This window comes from Microtus oregoni, unplaced genomic scaffold, assembly GCF_018167655.1.
Source record: "Microtus oregoni isolate MIOR12 unplaced genomic scaffold, Mior012 000017F_ref0000208, whole genome shotgun sequence".
In the NCBI taxonomy this organism is placed as follows: Eukaryota; Metazoa; Chordata; class Mammalia; order Rodentia; family Cricetidae; genus Microtus; species Microtus oregoni.
The window spans coordinates 2,371,786-2,386,296 of record NW_024543076.1 but is presented as its reverse complement, the minus strand read 5'-3'; the positions used below and the strand labels follow the sequence as shown (position 1 = coordinate 2,386,296).

Genomic DNA, 14,511 nt, shown 5'->3' with positions numbered 1-14,511 from the left:
ACATGGGCGCCCACACCCCCACCTTACAGTTTCTGACTCAGGGTCTGGAAAGCCACATTTTGAAGTCCCAGTGGCCACTGAAGCAGCTGGTCTGGGGACTGTACTGGAAGGACCACCGCCCTTCATCCTGTTTAGGATCTGCAAATTCCCTCCCGGTTACTGCCCATCCTCCTCTTCACCACCATCCTACGGGGCAGATGTGGGTCATACCCACTTTCCCTTGGTGGAGTGGACAGCATCATTTTTCCCATCCACTTCCCTGCGGAGCTCCCAACCTCCAGCTTTTCCTGGGCCTCAGAGCCAGTTCCTGATGTGGACTTAGAGGTGGGGGCTGAGACAAGTGGCTCCCCACTGATGCCGTCTTATCTTTGTCTTCTTGGCTACTCACGGCCTTTTTGGGGGTAGAGGGACCCTGGCACAGGGAGCCTGGTGACTGACAGGTCTTCTCTTCCTGAGAAGATGCCCGATGGTCCAGGCAGTGAAGGCTCTTCCCAACCACTGTCCCACTAGAGAAGGAAGATCCCTGGCCCCTGTACTTCATCTAATAAAAGGGAATACATTAGCATTCAGATTGCCCTCTTGAGGTTGCAGGGAGCCTTGAAGGGAGAATGGGAAAAAGGGGCTTGATTTACTTAGGAAACATGGCGGTCCATGCATGCAACCATTAGGGATGTGGTTGAGAGCCCACCTGCCAGGCTCACACTTCATCCCACCACACATGGGCAGGGAAGCCTCCCTTGGTTTCTTCGTTTGGAAGATGCTTTAACATCTATCAAATCCTTGGCATCTTGCCTGGTCCAAAGTGACTCAAAAGATATAGTTGCTTTAAATAAAGAGCTCTGGGCTGGGGCCGTGGCACAGTTTGGTAGAGTGGTTGCCTAGAATGCATGAAACCCTGGGGTGGGTCACCAGCGCTGCAGAAATCCAAGCGTGGTGGTACACACCTGTTATCTCAGCCACTTGAGAAGTAGAGAGAGGAAGATCAGAATTTCAAGGTAATCCTCAACTATATAGAGAATTAAAGGCCAAAAATTAAAGGTGTAAAGAATGGAGCCTTTTACTGAGTCCTTGCCATGAGCCAGGCTCAGATCTAAGCCATCTGCAGTAAAAAAGTGTCCTGGACTCAGACAGGGATGGAGCAGGACAAACGAGGCCATGTTCCTTTACTCTGAGGCAGCACTTTGGACATGTGCATGTGTGTGTGTGTGTGTGAGTGTGTGTGCGCACGCGTGTGAGTGTGTGTGCTATGTCCCTATAATGAGATGAAATCGGAGAAAGTCTGTTGTATCCTGCACCTCGCCATGCTGACTCACTGAGAATCTAATTCTCTACAGACCCACTAGCTCTTCCTCTCAGTCGGGCCTGGCACTGCACAAGGAAGCAAAAGGAAGGCCCAGAGTCCCAGAGTGAACCAGGCTCAGTCGGGGCCGGCCTGGCTCCCTGCCTCCCATTCCACACCTTTCCTGCTTAACTCTGAGGTTTTGGGGCTTGCATCTTGCCAGTAATGGAGAACTCACTCCTTTGGGAATGGAATTTTCTGGCTTCTGCTGTTGCCATCAGTCCCCGGAGCCCCACCAGCCATCTGTGGCTTCTACAGTGACAGCCTCACAGACATCAGAGTTCCCTGACCACAGACTACTGGGATGGCTCCAGTTCAGGCTGGAATTTATCTCCTGGGACTCTCTTTCTGTCTTTCTGCCTGCCTTCATCCCTCCCTCCCTCCCTCCCTCCCTCCCTTAGGGAAACTCTTAGGGAACAGAGTTTCTCTGTACAGCCCTAGCTGTCCTGGAACTCACTTTGTAGACCAGGCTGGCCTCAAATGCACAGAGATTTGCCAGCCTCTGCCTCCCAGGTGCTGGAAATAAAGACATGCACCACCATGCCCGGCTTTTGGGACTTTTTTTTTTTTTTAATTTCCTCTCATGGTATCTTCCCTTAGTGTGTAGAGCTGTTATCTCGCCCAGTTTGGATCCTGGTGTGTTCACACACATCCACACGCACCATACAACAGGTCCTCCACAACTTAGAGTGATCACACTGGCAAGCCCCAGGAGGGGAAACCGAGTCAGCACGCTAGTAGCCACCCAGAGCATCCTGGGAACAGGATGCAGGCCTGGGAGTCTTCTAGGGCAGCGAACAAAGTTTCCTTTCATTCTGGGCCTGGTTACAGCACCAAATATTTTCCCTCTTATCGGTCACTCTAAGTCATAGTGGGGACTCGTCTGTGGAGGGCCAAATTCCAAGGATGGCAAGTGAAGGAGAAAAGGCCTTCTGTGAGAGGTCAGGGGTCATTCACATTATCAGCATCCTCCTGGAGGTCAGATCTTCTTTCCCCTTTCAAGGAAGGGCCTTGTTATGTGGCCCAGGCTGGTCTTGAACACACAGCCCTGCTGCAGCTTCCCACAGGTTGGGGCTACAAGTGGGTGTGTGCCACCTCCCCTGGCTTTGTGCTCAGGCCTTTGAAAGGTGAGATGCTTCAACTGAGAGCGGCTTGTGTTGGAAACATGGGGCTTATGGTGGCCAGGAGAGAAGACAAACCCAAGGATGTCTTTCCTGCTGGCCAGGCCAGCAGCCCTAAGCGCTATGGTGTGAACCTGAACACACTGCTTCAACCAGCATCTTCCCAAGGCTGTTCGGTCAACGCTGGGTTGGGCTCTGTGAACCCAGGGTAGCCAGTGTGGGCGTGTCTGTGTTTGCAAGCATGCACGTGTATGCGCATGTGCAAATACGTAACAGTGATGGGGTGAAGCCAAGAGACCACAAGTTTAGAACAGGCTTTGAATTTTTGTTTGTTTTATCTGAAACAGGTTCTCATATATCCTAGGTTGGCCTCATACCGGCTGTGTAGTAGATGGCAACTTTGCAGTCTGCTCCTCATGTGCGTTCGTATTACACTTGAGTACCACGAGACTTCCAGACTTTAAAAAGCATTATTTTTATGTGTATAGGTGTTTTGCCCGCATATGCCTGTACAGCATGTGTGTGCCTGGTGGTTTTGGAGGTCAGAAGAGGCATCAGATTCCCTGGAAGTGGAGCTACAGACAGTTGTGAACCCTGTGTGAGTGCTGGGAATCAAAAGCTGGTCTTCTGCAATAGAAGCTGGTGCTCTTTCAAACTGCTGAGCCAGCTCTCCAGCTCCAGCTTCCAAAGTTTCCAGCACTGCTCCTTTAAAGGGTGGAGCTCCTGAGATTGCACTCCAGTGTTTTGTTTCATTATTTTTATTTTATCTATCTATCTATCTATCTATCTATCTATCTATCTATCTATTTTGAGACAGGGTTTCTCTGTGTAGCTCTGGCTGTCCCGGAACACGCTTTGTAGACCAGGCTGGTCAGAGATCTGCCTATCTCTGCCTCCCAAGTGCTGGGACTTAAAGCGTGTGCCACCACTGCCTGACAGCCAGTATTTCATATTAAATGCCAGAACCCATCACTAAAAGATATGACGCATATGTGAGAGCTACTCAGAACAGCTGTCAATCTGCCCTTTGACTACTGTCCCCAAGTGAAAAAGCCACAGGGGTGGTGTGGTCAGGACAATTAAACTGTTTTTAGTTTTGTTTGTGTGTGGGGACTGTGGGAAGGAAGAAAGGAGGGTAGGAGGGGGAGAGAGAGAGACTCATGGCATAGCCCAGACTAGCCTCAAACTTGTGGTGATCCTCCTGCCTCAGGCTCCTGACTGCTGTGATTACAGGTATGTTATCAGAACCAGTTCTCTCAAAACCACTTTTCTTAGGTGGCTGGCAAGATAGCTCAGTGTGTGAAAGTGACTGCCACCAAGTCTGACAACCCGAGTTCCTGAGTTTAACGTCCAGGTCCCGCATGGTAGAAAGAGAGAACAGACTCCTCAGTTGTCCTCTGACCTCCACACACGTGCATACCTCACACACCAAATACATGAGCAGAGTATAATTAAACAATGCAAACACTTGTGGTGGGTGGGCGGTGATGCACACCTTTAGTCCCAGCGCTCATGAGGCAGAGACAGACAGATCTCTGAGTTTGAGGCCAGCCTCAAGCTACAGGTCTACACAATGAGTTCTATGACAACCAGGGCTACACAGAGAAACCCTGTTTCAAAGAACAAACAAACAAAAACAACCAAACAAATAAGCAAAAAACTTGTCCCTTGGAGAAAAGTTAGTCAGGTCAAGTTAGATAATGGGTGGTTAATATATCTGTTAATCTGAGCATTAGTCTGGATTAATCAACCATGGTAAACTAATTGGGCTATCCTACTAAACATAGCGGTCCCTATCACCACTTTCTGGTGTATCCCCTGCTCCCCAGAGATTCCTGAATCATGAGACACACAGATCTGCCAGATACTGACTGGGGAGCTGAGTGTCCACACCTGACAATCAGAAGTGACCCTGGATCTTTTCTTTTTGGTGCTGGGAGTGGAGCCCAGGGCCTCCTGCTTGCCACAATGCCCTTTCACTGTGCCCACACTCAGCCCTGAGTCCTGATACACATAGCAAGTTCCAAGCTAGTTGGGGCTACACAGTGCAACCTTGTCTCAAAGACAGAACAGAAAAACAGTAACAATGTAGGGAGTGAAGAGCAGATCTAGTCTGGGCCACACTCCAGCATCCCGTGGAGAGTAAATATCCCTGCTTTTCTCCAGGTGGGCCGCTAGCCAAGCCACTCTGGGTAACCGTGACAGCAGGGGTGAGGCTAGTGGGTGGCCAGCAAGCTCTCCAAGATCTCCAATCTCCTGCCTGCCATTATCTCTGACCACTGCCAGGATGTTTAATGGGCACCCTACTGGGCCGTCTGAACTGCTCCAGTGTGGGCATGTGCCCCTGCCCTAAGCTGGGGTGTTTCCATGCAGCTGTCCCTGGAGACAGCACCTGCTGTGGATGAGGAAGCTCTTTAGAGGCAGGACCTAGTGTGAGCAGGGGTGAATCAAGCTGTGCCTCTAATCTAGCGTGAAGCTGCTATGGGGATTAGAGAGGAGAGATGTAGGAGTCTAAATGTAGGGCTGAAGAGATGGTTCAGTGGTTAAGGGCAGTGGCTGCTTTTCCAGAGGACCCGGGTTTAATCCCCAGCACCCACATGGTAGCTTACAACAATCTTTAATTCCAACAACACCGTCTTCTAGACTCTGCGAGCGCCAGGTATTAAAGTCATGCACAGATATTCGTGGGTAGACAAAACACTCATCACACACACACACACACACACACACACACACACACACACACACGTCTAGATGGGAGCCAGGCATGGTAGCATACACCAGCACTCCAGAAGCTGAGGCAAAAGGCTTGCCAGGAGCTCCGGGCTAGCATGGGCTGTATAATAAGTAGCCTATCTGCTAGGGCTATATAGCAAAACCCTGTCTCAAAAACCACATCAAATCAATATAGTAGCTTAGCTTCTTCTACTGTGCAAAGTGGCTGAAAGTCTGTGTGTTCCAAGGAACAAAGACCCAGGCCCCATGACGCTCAGGGAACGGGGCCCCTTTCATTATCCTGGCTTCTGATGCATCAAAGACCCCAAGGCTTGGGGCCCCTGCCCACCCTGGTGTCCCCAGATCCATGCCAGCTATCTCAGCCCCACTCAGAGGGAGGGCTCCACTTATAGCAGGACCCCCACCTCCTGGGTCTGGTCTTTTGCTCCTGACTGCAATTGTGTCTGCAGTCCCAGAGATGTGAGACCTCTCCTCTGGGTATTTCCATACAGCTGTCCCTGGAAACGGCATCGAGGCCTCATGATGTGCCCTGTCGCTCTGACCTGAAGAGTACTTCACCTTCTGGCCTGCTGATGCCAACTGCGTCTTATGGCTCGCTGTACCCACGGTACAGATACAGAGAGCACAACAATTATAGCAGGAAAATGGGTACATGTCTAGAAGATTCAAAACACAGAAAACACCACCTTACCACTGAAGATCCCCAGACAGATGTCTGAATAGTCTTCCTACCCTCCACCCTCCTTGGTACTGAGGGTCAAACCTTGAGCATCATATGTGCCAGGTAAGCGCTCTCCCACTGAGATACACTGGCAGCCCTCTTTGTTGCTGCAGGAGACACAATCTAAATGTCTAGTTTTCAACTCGCAATCCCTGTCTCAGCCTCCTAGACGTCTAAGATTATGATCTGCATCACCAAGCCTGGCTCGAATGTTTTTCTACATTTACGTATGCACACATGTCCTTTTTTCATATCTGAACTCAAACACGCTCCTTCTGCCCCCAGACTGTTCTCTTTTCAATACCATGCCACCTTGGGCCTGTCTCTGGTAGGCTGGTCCTCATTATGACGTCATGACACCCCACCCCAGCGCCTGGCAGCTCCCTACAGCCCCTCAGGCAGGTTCCAGGGGCCTTCACCAGTGGGGGCAACACTGTGAGCCTCACGGGTCTTATTGGCACAGACATTTCTCTTCCCCAGGGGGCTGTGATTGGTGACTGAGTGACAGCGGCCACCAGGGCCCCCTGCAAGTGAACTATAGCAGACTTTCTCTGGAACTCTTCAGTCAAGCAGCCTGAGGGCAGTGGTGGACATCTGCCTGTCCAGTTTGGTCACAGAACTTGCACGACACACCGGAAGCGCCCCCTGCCTGGATACTCCAGAACTCAGGATCAAGCACAATGGGAGGGATGCCCGGCGCTGTGCAGGTCAAGAGCACCTACATATCCTTCAAGGCCTGTGACTCTATACAGGCCGGTGCACTCAGCGCAACACGCACTTATCCGCACGCTCCCAGTTTTTGTAATACTCTCAGGCATCCCACATTGGCCTCAGACTTGCCATACAGTCCTGAACTTAAAGATCCTCCTGCCTCCATCTCCCAAGTGTTGGGATGAGGACACGGCTACCACACCCAGTTTATGGGATACTGGAAATTGAACCCAGAGTTCCTACATGCTAGATAAGCACTCTGCCAATTAAGCCACATTCCAGCCCAACCATTCCTGTTTTTATAAAGGGAGAAACAAAGGTTGGAGAGATGGGTGAGGTACACCGTGTCTGACCTTTAGAGGTGGCTGACTCCACACCTTCTCCAGGCTGTCTTCCTGGGCTCCCACCCCTCCCAGGCTGGATTGGAAGTCCTAGCTAGGAGATTCCTGGTTTCCAGCTATGGATGGTAGGTAGCCATGGCTCCCCCTGGGGCTGTGAAAGACTGAGGGTGGTGCCGATTCTGGCTTATCCCTCCCTCCCTGTAAACTCAGAAGCACCTCAGCGGATGGTGGTAACCACGATCAATAAGCCTGGGGGAAAACTTCATCTTGCCGAGGGGGTACTGCGGCATAACAGAGGCACACCACAGTGGCAAGGCCAGGCCCTTTTCCTACAGCAAGTATTCCTTCCACCCCACCAAGCCCTTTATCTACAACCTTGGACACTGGGTCTCACCCTGAAGCTCATGCTTGTCTTCTCTGGCACAGGCTGGGGAGGGGAGCTTGGCAGGAGATTGAGGGAGCTCAGTCCACGAGTTTGGCCATCCCCCCCCCCCCCCGCCCGGGTAGCTGCAGGACCTGTCCATATATTGAGCACCCACATACCAAGCCCTGTCAAGTACTCGCCACACATGTCCTCCAAGCCAGTGATTGGTGCCATCATGATACATTGAGATGAGCATGCAAAGACCCTGGCCTAAGATCAGTTAAGGCTGAGCTGGATGGAACTGGACGGCTGCACCCTGGGCAGTGGCTGGCTGCCAGGGCGTGTTGGCCCAGTGCTGGAGAGAAATGCAGTGAGGTCGCAGGAGAAAAGTCCTCAGGGGGAGGGGCGGCGTGACTGTGGCAAAGTTCCGCCCTTTCCCCTTTCCCTGCCACCTCCCAACAAGGGCTGAAGGATGAGACTCTGGCTCAGGCCTCCTTGAAGTACCTAGGACTCCCTGGGGGACAGGGTCATGACACCTGCCAACTCTCTACAAGCTCTCTGGGCTCCAGGCCAGGCTAGAAGCAGCTGTGGTGAGAATCCCACACAGGTTCTCCTCTGCCTGGTTTCTCTTTGGAATTAGACCTTAGTCTGCGGAACCCTTGGACAAGGTCCCTCTTGCTGCACTTGGGACGTGACTAGGAGTAGGCTGGGTGGGTGGGTGGTGGGGGTGACTCAATGAAACGTGCCAATTTGGGCACTCTGGGTTTTGCCTTCAGACACAGAGAACAGTGCCAGATCTAAACTCTGCAGGCAGATGGCACGGTATAAAAGTGAGCCCCTGGGCAACACGGGGGCCCTAGTCTTTCATCTGCAGAATAGGGGTGGCAGTGTCCAAAAGGAAGAAACCTCTCCACAGGGAGATCACACTGATGACCCAGGACAAGAGGACACTGGACATTAATTTTCTACTTTCCCTCTTTTCTAATGTTTTATCCACTATCATCAAATAGGCATAGCAGAAAAACCAAGAGAAGGTTCTTTGTAAGTTAACTTTATTGAGACACAGTCTACCTATAACATAACAGATCCATTTAAAAATGAGAATCCAGGCATAGTGGCTCCCAACTGCAATACCAGCACTGGGGAGGCTGAGGCAGGGGGACTGCTGTGAGCCTAGGGGCTGGCCTGGAATACAGAGCAACACACTGTCTCCAAAAAGAATCAAAACCAAACCAAAGGGGGCTGGAGAGATGGCTCAGAGGTTAAGAGCACTGACTGCTCTTCTAGAGGTCCTGAGTTCAATTCCCAGCAACCACATGGTGGCTTACAGCCATCTATAATGAGACCTGGCGCCCCCTTCTGGCTTGCAGGCACACGTGGAAGGAATGCTATACACATAATATAATAAATAAATAAATAAATAAATAAATAAATATTTGAGAAAAAAAAAAAACCAAACCAAAGGAAGCACAAAAGGAAGCACAGGAAAGATAAAAGCAGGTACTAGTATCTACCCTCCTCCTGCCCAGACCCTCACCTGTGGCTGGAGTGAGCTAGGGGTGTAAATCCTTCACCTGCCTAGAGTAGTCAGGAAGCCGGGCCAGCCTGGTCTCCTCTCCTGCTGTTTACCTGCCAGGCCCACTATTGTTCTGCAAACACGGAGATCAACAGTTCCTCTGGCCCCAGCTCACGCCCACCCTCCTCGCCTAGGTCTGGGCTCTGTGACAGCCACCCTGAGACCTGGTAACAAGGTGCCATGAATGGTGGCCTGTGAATCACACAATGCAGTTCTCACTGTTACTGGAGCCCGGAGGCCAAGATAAGGCTGCAGACTGGGAGTGTGCGGGAGGGCCAGCTTCCGGGGTCAGGGAAGGGTGCCTGCCTAATGGTGTGTCTCAGGGGACCTCTTTTGCAGGGACCCGAACCCTTATCAGAAGTGTTCTGTCTCCCTGACCCAATCGCCTCCTTCCATGCCATTACCGGGGGTGCCGGTTTCAACCAATGAACTCGGCAGATCACAGCGATCTTGGGGAATCCCACTAGCGCAAAAGCCTGCATGGCTCCCACTGCCTTGCGCCAGAAGCCTTAGCTTTTCTCTCAGACAGAACTGGAAGTTTCCAAACCTCTCTGTACCTCTTGTTTGTTTTAACCGAAAAAGGCATAAAAATAGTACCTCTCTCACTAACTTGTAGGCTTCCACACTGCACACGGAAGGACCGTGACCTCTGCCCTTCTTCTCTGCCTCACTCTTTTTACCCGCTTTCCTGGTCTTCCCTGTACCCACCTACCTCAGGGCCCTTTTACTGGCTCCTCCTCCATAGCTCAACCCCATTTGCCCAAGTCACCCTCTTAGCGAGCCCGGCAGACCCCTGCCTAAAATGGCAATCCCTCTTTCTGTGGTCAAACTCCTTGTTCCTGCCTGATTTCTTTGTTTTCTTTCCTTTGTCACCTTCTGCCTTCTGTCCCTTTCAGACAGACTGCAGACTCCTTCAGGGCATCTTCTTTGAGTGTTTTGTTTACGGTGGAGGTGTTTGGTAAACACTGGGGACAGAGGTCTGGAGTGTCCAACAGAGAGCACTTTAGCCCTGCGGTTGCGAGTACTGTATTGTCTGACTCAAGGCCTCCTTGAGTCTCAAATCACACCTTCCCAGTCCCCTACCCCACCCTTATTGTAAGGAACCGTAATTACATCTTTAATTATACCCTTTTCTACTTAGGCTGAACCACACAATTTTTGTAAGTAAAAAAAAAAAAGTTGGACATAAGCCTTTCTGGAGTTAAACTAACGTGTAAGCCCCTTGCAGGTCCCCAGGAGGCATCCAGAGACAGAGTGAAGGCTCCTAGTCCCGCGGCTGCAGCGGCTGCCAAGTTCTTCCCTCCAGTCCTAAAGGTGAAGCTTCTGCCTCGTAAGGAAAGCAGTAGCATCTGGGGTCCCCCTGTGACTGGCAGAGAAGAGGAAAAGCTCCCCAAGGCCTGAATCAGAGCTATTTCAAAAGAGCAAAGGCTTCAAGCAGAACTCCTTGAGGGGAGCTGGCAACCCTCCCTGAGGGAGGACACTTATCTCTGGGGGAGGGAGGGTGTCACAATCTCAGGATGTCCAGAGCGCTCAGCTCCTCCAGTAAAAGGCTCCATTAGCTGAGCTGAGCAGATGCAGCCACCACCAAGGCCACGCCCACTTCACAAGGGAGAAAGTGAGGTGCAGTTCCTGCCAAGGGCACACCCACTTCACAAGGGAGAAAGTGAGGTGCTGAGGAGCAGGGCTGACCTGAGGCCACACAGTGGGGTGGGAGTCTGGACCTTGCTGCAGGGTCTTCCCGCCTGATTGATCATTGGGGCAGTGGTGGGAACTTCACTGTTGTCACTTTGACACCACTTTTCTTCAAATAAAATGTTTCAGAAGCCTCGACTTGCTTCTTCAGGGTCAGGCAACTTCGAGATAGTAGTAATAAGTACCTGTCTCTCTAGTGACCGCCTTAGGGTAAAGTCCCCGAGGAAGGAGAGGCCTGGGAGCAAAGGGCAGGCAGATCCACTGAGTAGACTTTTGTTTCGATGGGAGGATGACACACCCCAGGCTAATCCTTGCAGCCCTGCCAGGGAGGAGTTTTAACCTTTTATGTTTATATCTTGCTGCTTTTACAAAGCAATAAGAGTTTCACTTATGATACATTTTTTACTCCAGCCCACTTTAAATTGGAGGCGCACATCCCAGGCAGTCCTAGATCTTGATTTGTAGCAGAGGGTGGTCTTGAACTCCCGATCCTCCTTCCTCCACCTCCAAGTGGAAGAATTACAGACGTGAGTCACCATGCTCAGTCTATTCTGAGATGGCACTGGGCTTCACACAGCTAGGGAAGCACTCTACCCACTGGGCTGCACGCTAGCGGCTAAACGCGCCCTGCTTAGAATTAGGATTCCTGGCTGGTTGTTGTATGGCTTTTACCAGTCACATCCCCTTCAGGGACAGGTGATAGCTACCCATAGAATAAGGAGATTGGATGAGGTGATTTCTAGAGCCCCCTTTCAAGGCAGATAACCCACAACTCCACAGTCTATTTTTAAAGTATGGCTTTGTAATAACCCGAACCTGCCTTCCTCAGGCACCATCCAGTGGCCTTGCAGATCACACAGGTACACAATGACAGGGGACTCAGGTAGTACTTAGGCCTCCAAGCTGGTGCCGGGCTCTGGCACAGCCACACTTATACTTAGCCTCCCTTTATGAGAGGATAATAACACTCATTGGCAGTGAAGCTCCAGGTTAGGGGCCAAGGGGCAAGGTCCCTGCCACCTTGCCTCAGCCCTGGAATACCATGGCACCTTACAATGCCCACCCAGCCCTCTGCCTGTAGACTTAGGATGACACTGGGTTCACCACCTGCCCGGATGCCGGGAGGGGGCAAGTCCCCTTTTCAGCCCTAAGAAATCCCTTGAGTGAGGGTCAGGGCACACACTGACGGGAGCCTGTCCCACCCTGACTGGAGGTCAGAGAGTCTGAGCTTATTTTTGCTCTCTCAAAGTTGTTGACAACAGGTGAGATGCTGACCTACGGCGTGGTTAATTAGTATTTTGGAGGTAAAGGTGGACCAAAGGTTGGAGAATTCAAGTCTATTCTTTATATCATGTTAACGAAATCTACCACATCTCCTCTCCCTTTTTGGAGTGAAGTAGATGGGCGTGGGGAAGGCTAAATGAGGAGAACTCAGTATTCTCTGAGCGTCCCTCCCGAGGCTGTTCTGGGTTTCTGTCTCTTATTTCTCCTATATTTCTGTTCCTTTTGCTTAATAATTCTAATCTTAACGCTCCTACCCTGGAAGGTACGAGTTTTGTAGAAGCTGGCTTTCGACAAGTGAGGGGGAGGGAGAGAGGAAATCAGCAGGCGCCGAACCTGTTCCTCAATCGGGACAAATGCCAGGAAATGGGGCAGAAAGGACCAGAGATGGACCAGGTCCTTCTCTCCCACCACATACCACAAGAGATGTCGGAAGGCGAAGACAGCATAAGGACACATTCCTATGCCGAGGCAGATGGTTACAAGCAAGCCCCTGGACCATATGCACAGGGCAGACTCCGGGGCAGAAAGGCCAGATGCTGTCTAAAGGACACTAGCTAGGGCTACAGCTGCAGTGGGAGCAGGCTTCCCAGTTTCAGCTAATGAGATCCCCATCGCAAGAAGAATGCAACACAAGACCTTCATCCAGGGGCATCTTTATAGAACGGTCCTAGCCCCAAGGCAGAGGTCTTCACAGACCTTAGAGCCACTGCACCCGTAGACAAGTGCTCTGTCTCCCAACCCAGAGAAATACTGCCCTCCTGGACTCTCTGTAGCAGAGTCAACCCTGTCCCACCAGACTGGTACACAGAACTGGGCTCCTGCCCCTGAGATCTGGCCACCGCCAGAGCCGGGCTCCTCCTCCAGCTCCAGGCGTAAGGCTGGTCTGGATGGCAGACTGCTCGCCCCACCCGCGCGCCCAGGTCCCCTCGGCAGGCAGGGACTGGAAGCTGAAGCCCCGCGGATAACCCCGCCAGGTCAGGAACAATCACGACTCGGGTCCACGGGGCACCAGGGCCACACTTGGGCCTGTCGGGACTGGCTGCCGCGCCCAGGGCGGGCCGCTCACCGCTGCAGGAGGCGCGGGCGGTGCGGACTAGCCCCGAGCCCCTGGAGCCCAAACAGGGTCGCTGCTGCTAGTCACCCGTTGAGGGGGCGGCCGCACCGCTATCCCGTTGGGGAAACTGAGGACCGGAGTGGGGCAGGGCTTTGTGTGAGGTGGTGCAGGGGGCTAGAAGATAGGTCTCGTGGTGCAGGGGGCAGCATCCCTCCCGCCGCCTGGCCGCAACCCGGGAGCAGCGCGCGTCCCGCCTGGCTCTGTCCCACCCTACCTTGTTGGCGGCCGCGCAAGTGGCGGCGGCGGCGGCTCCAGCTCCCGCTCCGCGCTCCGAGCCGCCCGCCGAGTCCCCGCGCCCAGCGCCGCCACCTCCCCGCGCAGCCCGGCGGGCGGGACCGGGCCGGGTGGGGCCGGAGCCGGGGCGGGGCGGGACGGGGAGGCCCCGCCTGTGCGCCGCCCGCCGCCCGCAGCTCGGATCTCGTCCCGCGTGCACACGCTCTCGCCTCCCGCACGCTCTAGCGGCAGGCTTTGGGTGGCACTCTGGTCCCGAGCCTCAGTTTGCCCTTGCTGAGATGAAGACAGTCACCGCGTCTGCCTCCCAGGTGGCTCCTGGCTGGATCACGCAGCGAGCGCCCGCACCGCGGCTCCGCAGGCGGCGGGAGAACCGGGAAGCGGAGGGCGGCTGCGCACCCGGGAGGGAGACCCTTCTCCCGCAGTTGGCAATAGGGGGCGCTGCTGCCCAGCCTAGCCCGCTATCAGCCCTATGCACACAGAACATGGAAGATGGGACGTTCGCGTCTTCGTAATAACTACGCCACGCCACTTATCTTAGAAAGAGTTCTTCGTGTCTTGTAGTGACGCATTTGGTGGTGGTGGGGGGCGGTGCTAGCGCGGTACCAGGCACATAGTAGGTGCTGTATATATTGAATAAGTAGACGTATTATTACATTGACCTAACACCTCTTCAATCTAGTCATAATAATACCCCCATTTCATAGCTAAGAGGTTGAGACTGGCTAAGTTCTTGGCAGGCTCTATTAACTAATTTAATGTGTGTGTGTGTGTGTGTGTGTGTGTGTGCATTTGTGACAGTGGAATTGAACACAGAGCTTTGTGCATGCCAGACAAGTGTTCTACTGTTCTATTGAGCTACATTGTGAGAATCCTCTTTCTGTCTCTCTCTTTGAAACAAGGGTTCACTAAGTTTCTCAGGTTGACTTTGAACTAGCTATTTTCCTGCCTCAGCTTCAAGTAGATGGGGTTAGAGGAGTACACCACCACACTTAGCTCTGGTGGAGTACCTGGTCACTTTAGAACAGCCTGCCTGGGGGGTCTGAATCACAGTGCTCTGGTCACTCCGCTGTCTAGAACTGAGGTTTCCCTGCATCAAAGCCTCCCCTGCAGTCCAAACTCCGCCCCTGGGAGCTGCATGGCAGAGGCACACAGCACACACCAGATGGGTCCATGGTATTTCAAAAGAGTTTTTATCATTTTTTACGTGTGTGTGTGTGTGTGTGTGTGTGTGTGTGTGTGTGTGTATTCCTTTGTGTAGAGGTCAGGAGGAATCTTTCA

General features: G+C 52.6%; 1 protein-coding gene across 1 annotated transcript in view; it reads right to left on the bottom strand.

The window, feature by feature from the left end:
• Positions 1 to 13,363, bottom strand: part of Coro2a (coronin 2A) — a 50,888-nt gene extending 37,525 nt beyond the window's left edge. The window contains exon 1 of the mRNA XM_041667504.1: positions 13,214 to 13,363. The gene's annotated coding sequence lies outside the window, so the exon portion shown is untranslated. The remainder of the gene's footprint in view (positions 1 to 13,213) is intronic.
• Between the last annotated feature and the right edge of the window lie 1,148 nt (positions 13,364 to 14,511).